Raw genomic sequence first — 6000 nt, forward strand, 5'->3', positions numbered from 1 at the left:
CAGGGAGGAGAACAGCAGGAATCCGAACATGCCTTCTGACAGGTCCTAAGCCTGATAAGGCAACTTAACGGGCTTATGAATCCAGTCATCGCCCCCCGTGAAGGCAAAGACACGATCTTGGATGAAGTGTTTGACGTTTGTAAGGCCCCGAAGTCCAGTGCGGCTCTGCCCTGGTCTCGGGGTCTGAAGAGTGCCAGATCTAGGGCCATCCTTGAGAAGAGTTTGTTTGTGCCCAAGGACAGAGACTTAGACAGCGGCTGTGCGGAGGAAGTCGACTTCTGTTTTCACTCCTCCAAGGCGCTTTCTTCCAGACTGCAGGGCTCCAGCGCCTTTTTCTTTCAACCACGTCGGCCTAAGTTATCGGGTACGACAACTGAGACAAAGTGTCCAATTGCAGTTTCCTCCTGTCAGGAACAGATGGCACGGGAGGCTCCCCCGGGGGGGGAGCATAGTCCTAAAGGGAGCGGCAGAGTTCACGAACTCTAGGATTGCAGGTTTCACGCTGGGAGGATGCTTAAGGTTACTCATCCGGATGACAGCTTCCCGATGCCCATTCCCGCACGATCTCTGTGATCAGCCAAGGATATCGCGCCTGCCGTCTCTGTCAGCGAATTCAGTGTCTCTGAACCTCTATGCCATAGCGTCGGCAAGAGTTGCCCGTTTGGGCAGAATGATCAATACCTTAGGAGAAGGTCCTCCATAGGATCATCGACGGCTTCACCCCCGGCTTCTTCACTCGATCCTTTTTTGTAAGGAAGTATCTGAGACGGGAGTTCCGTAGTCGACCTCTCAGCCCTGATCAAGTTTGTCGAACAAACTTTGTCCAGCGTAGAACAGCAGAATCGATCAGACTGGTAACGAGGCGACAGGACTCCTTAAACCCTGGATCGGAAGGACGGGTACTTTCAGTTTCCATTCCATCCATCTTCCAGGGAGCTCGTGGAATTCAGCCTAGACTGCAGGTATTCCTGCTTATGATGCAGTATGGCGATCTCGCCGTGGCATCGCAGGTTTTTTTCCCCAGAGAACTCTCCCTGCTTTCCTCATGGCCGCTCAGGTGCAGGCTTCCGCCTCCTTCGCTTTTTGGAGGGCTGGTCAACTCCGGTAGGCTCGGGTTCGACCTTCTTCAGCGCCGGGACAAGCTTCCAGATGCTTACCATGAGTGTGGGTTCATGGTATTTTGCTAGGAGCCTTCTCTTCTTCTGCCTCAACATTTGGAGTATCTGGCCATGATATTGAGTCAACGGCCTTACCACGTTGGAAACCCCGCTTCTCGTCCGTCCAGCGAGGTTAAGCAACGTCGGTTCTGGTCGGTACTTGGATGGGTGACCACCTGGGGATGCCAGATTCTGTTGCCACCTCCTCCGAGCCTTCCCTTCAGTTGACTATGGCAAGGCTGAGGAGAGTCGCAGTACCTGTTCTCAGTCAAGCAGAGCTTTCAGCCCTACCTTGGAACGTTTCCTAGTTCTCCTTTCCTCATTGACCCGTCTATAGTTCCGAACGGTTGCCTCAGGATAAGTTCTATGTGGGGCGGTCCAAGTTCCGGTGGTTTCAGGCAACGATTAACCGGACTTCCTGGCCCCTATGGGACCAGCGGAACTATTAGACCTGCAATGGGTGTTGACCTATGGAACCTCTTGATGGGAGTGGATATTCTTGTCCTTTCCCCACATTCTTGATGCTGTTCTCGGACTCGTCAAAGAAAAGGGGGGGGGGCATGTTCCGGTCCAGGCCTATGGTCAGGACCTGAAGGATACCTCTCCATCATTCAGGCAGGCTTAGGGGCCGTAGTCTGGCCCCTCTACAGATCCTACAGCTCCTGCCGAGTCGCTCCGTGCGCGTCGACTTCATGATTCTGGCTTGTTCTAATCAGCAGGGGACGCATTTTCACACCTTCACATCTTCAAGTAGAGATACCGAGATAATTGAGATACTCTCAATACCACCATCGGCTCTCTCATTCCAGGCAGAGGAATGTTCTCTCCGACTATCCGAGCAGAGCCTCGTAGAGAGAGTGTACCTGGGGGTCTTTGGCCTTGAGTAACCAACAAGTCCTGGTCTGGGGGACCTGATCGCGACAGCTTGGAACCTCAAGCTTCCGCTGTTCTTCCCCCCAGTCTCAGACCCCGAGACTCTGGCAAGATGCATTCCGGTGATGGTGGGACAACTTCGACGCCTGCGTCTTCCCTCCTTTTTGTCTGTGGAGAATGGGTCTCAACAAGACCAGGTTGTCTGTCAACCTTTCAATGGGAGAGCTCCACTGGGACTATGCACAGAACGGTTTCTGGACCCTCTGCTTCCCCTGACGGAACTCCCGGGAGAGCTTCTCCCACGGCACAGACTACTCAAACAACCACACTGCAACATCTTTCACGAACCGGGGCGTCGCTTCGGCTTCATGCCTGGAGACACTACGCCTCCTCCTCAAGAAGAGACAACCCGCTACAGTCGCGGGACGGAGGTCGCGTCATCTGCGATAGTCATCCGCAGGGGTCTTCCAGGCGAAGTGAAGAGTCTTCGGTGGTTGGTGCCGTGGGAGATATACCTCTTCCCTTGAGGCCTCTTCTCCAGCAATAACGGTCTTATTGCCTTTCGGCGGGAGGAAACTCCTTTCCGCTCTCGGCAATGAAACCTGTCGCTCAGCCTTTCCCTGACCTTCAGGCTTAAAGGAATAACTTTTTCCTGCCCGCTGGATCTTTCCTCGCTCGTGCGAAGCTACGATCGTCCCTGCCCTAGTCGGAGTGAGACCTCCAACTCGGAGCATGGCTCGGACTTTTTAGTCCCTTAAGAGATCTTCTCAAGACCCTTTACGACAGGCCTCGGATTGTATTCCGTCTTGGGTCTCCTGCTCACTCTGGCCGCGGCCAGTGTGTAAGCAATCTTCTTGGTCTCGTACGACTCCGCCCTTTCTAAGGAAGAGGGGAAGGCAACATTCAGGTTTGCTCCTGAGTTGTTGGCTAGACTCAGAATCTTGGGGTCCCGACCCTTCGGTCCAATTCCTTCAAGATTTCGAGTCTCCATTCTGTATCTGATGTCCCAAGACCTTCTCTTTCTTGCCAGTAAAGGAATCAAGAGGTTAGCTTTGGGAACAGCTGCAGTTTGTCCTCAGTTGCAGCCGATTTGGGAGCACAAGGAGGACACGGGGGAGAGTCACCAGTATACCTCTTCAGCTCGGACTCAAGGACATTCATCTCGACCTGTCTCCAGACCCTCCCCCGTCACGTCGCCCTACAGCACGATGTTGGATACATCGCAACGTCCCTCGCCTTCGAGTAATACTACTCTGTGACGCAGGTGCTACAAGCTGGAGTCTGGAAGCATCTAATGACCTTCGCAGCCCGCTTCCTGCAGGGCGTGACCCACAGGAGTTTCGATACGTTTTTTATCGCTCTGTGGTGGCTACACAACAGCTGGTCTAACTTCAGGCTCCTTTTTGGACAGGTAGCAGAAGGTTGGGGGCATTGTTATCAGGTTTTAGTCTGCATGAACGACAGAAGTATGTCTGGCCCTTATTTCTTTCTTCATCATCCCCTCTACGGGGAAGCAGCATCCTGGTCTCTGCATAGCTGACCTCGAACCTCTGCAGGTAAACCATGCTTCCTTGTGTTCCGAGTATTGAGTAAATACTGTCGCGTCCCCCATACCCTGACTAGGTGGTATTGGGAACGTCCTAACCCAGAGTTCCTTCTGGAACTCCAGGTCAACTGCCTAGGTTCGGGTAGGGTATGAACCATCTGGGAAGTATACTCTCATTGCGCCGATAGTGGAGAATACAAATTTCCTTTCCAACGTATGATACTTTCTTATAATTCTCAAGCAGGTACCCCAACAAAACAACAACAAGAAACATGAAAATCCCACCCTTAAATATGGACCCTTCAAATGCTGACTCCCCATCCCCTGGATTTGCTGACTCCCCCCCGGCACTGTTGACGACTTCTGCTACTGTAATTAAGGAAAATTCTGTTGACGACCTTCGAACTAAAAAGGACCACTCTACTGATGTTAAAAAATCTAGCAATTTGGGTAACACAGGGAAACTACGATTCCTTCATGTTTCCCAAATCCCATTAGAGACAAATTATGATGATATATATAGAGCATTTGAGTGCTATGGATTGATAAAGGAAATAAGGATGAGACTTGGAGATGAAAAATGGGACTCTTGGATATCTTTTGAAAGTCATGATGAAGCGTTTAATGCAATAAGTAATATTAGTAGTATCAAAATTAATGAATTGAACATCATGGGAGCTCTTTGTGATAAGGTCCCAAAGGAATTGGATGTGTACAAACCTGCTGATTGGTTTGAAAAAGATAGAAATGTACCCATGCCTTCACAGAGAAAACCCAAACCACCAATGTGGCTCTTAGCTGAACCTAAAGGGATAATAGGAAATTATTTTAAGATATGTAAGTTTATCCAAAAAAAAGTAGGAACCATAGCACCTGGAGATATATCTCGTTTTGGGAAGAATAGTTATCTCATCCATGCCAAATCTTCGACTCAGTCTGCAATACTGTCTAACTTACAGACAGGCAGTGATGAAATTACATTGGAAATGAAACCTCATCTAAATTTTAGTTATGGAAGGGGAGTGGTCTTTAATAAGGACCTGTACAAATTTACAGAGGAGGAGATACTTTCTGTGTCCATTAAATGTATGGAAAGTGCATAAGGTTCCTGGAACTTCAATGATTATACTTACTTTCCAGGATGCTGATGTACCTTTCCATATTTTTATTGAAAATGAAAGGATTAAAGTTTGGCCTTTCAAACAAAAGCCCCTGCAATGTTTTAATTGTTTTAAATTTGGACACCCATCCAAAGTTTGCAAAAATGGAAAAATGTATGGTATTTGCTCCAAAACTTATCATGGAGAATGTACACTTGAGGCCAGGTGTTCAAATTGTAATTTGAATCATAAATCAACTGATAGGAGATGCGAACTGTATAAGTTGGAGGAAGCTGCCCTAAACAAATCAAGTTTAGAACACATAAGTGTGGGACATGCAAAAAGACTGTTGAATAAATCAACCAGCTATGCAAAGGCCTTAAAATCAAAGGTAAATTTACCACAGGAGACAGCAACCCCACCTAGCACTGCCAGTAATCCTAAGAAAAGAAATACAACCTCTGATAATAAAGTACTGCATGACAAGGTAATCATATTGCCTTCTGAGGCTCTGCCACAGCGTATTAAAAATGGGTCATTGCCCATTTCTGTACAGCCTTCGTCCCCCATTACCAACAATAGTATTAACCTCTCCCAGGCCATGTCCTTGCCTGATTTGATGGAGATGCCGCCTGACACCAAGTTACCAGGTGCACCTGTATTGGGGAAGGTGCAAAAACCTGGTAGCTCAAAACCTACTAATCGGAAAAGAGAGAGACCTCCATCTCTCTCGCCCCCTTCCATAAGAAATATCAAAACTACGACGTCAAATAAATATGATGATTTGTCTGTTGATATTTCTGATCTGGAAGCCAATTTAAATAAATCGGAAATTCAAGTGGAGGTCCACCAACCTCCTCAACAATCAGATCAAAAAGACAAAAAGAAAATCATAAATGCTAAACCCAATCTATCAAGACCCTCTTTAATAAAACCACCTAAAAATAGTGTTAGATCAAAAACTGCTAATGGGAAGACTCCATCCAAGGGGTCTACCAAATTATAAACCATAGTTTTTTCCTCCATTTTGCAATGGAATTGTCAGGGTTTAAGGGCCAAATATGAAGAACTTAAGGGGACCGTCCGGGTTGGTATTTTGGCATACCAACTTGAAAAATTCAAAAATCGTTTTATTGTCTCTCTGTATAGAGAAACATATCGTACATGCTCTCCAGAAGTTTCAACCCATTATTTTTACAAATAACGAAGATATAGAGGTTTTTAAATGATGACGTCATCCCTACTGTGTCGTCTGCATGACTTAGTTTGACAAAATCGTCTTTGTGTGTAATTTTGCACATATATAGCGATTTTTCACTTATAT

General features: G+C 47.5%; 1 pseudogene; it reads left to right on the forward strand.

Moving 5' to 3' along the window:
• The first annotated feature begins 1239 nt into the window (after positions 1–1239).
• Positions 1240–1358, forward strand: LOC137622128 (5S ribosomal RNA; annotated as a pseudogene).
• Positions 1359–6000: the final 4642 nt, after the last annotated feature.

Source organism: Palaemon carinicauda, chromosome 28, assembly GCF_036898095.1.
Source record: "Palaemon carinicauda isolate YSFRI2023 chromosome 28, ASM3689809v2, whole genome shotgun sequence".
Taxonomy (NCBI): Eukaryota; Metazoa; Arthropoda; class Malacostraca; order Decapoda; family Palaemonidae; genus Palaemon; species Palaemon carinicauda.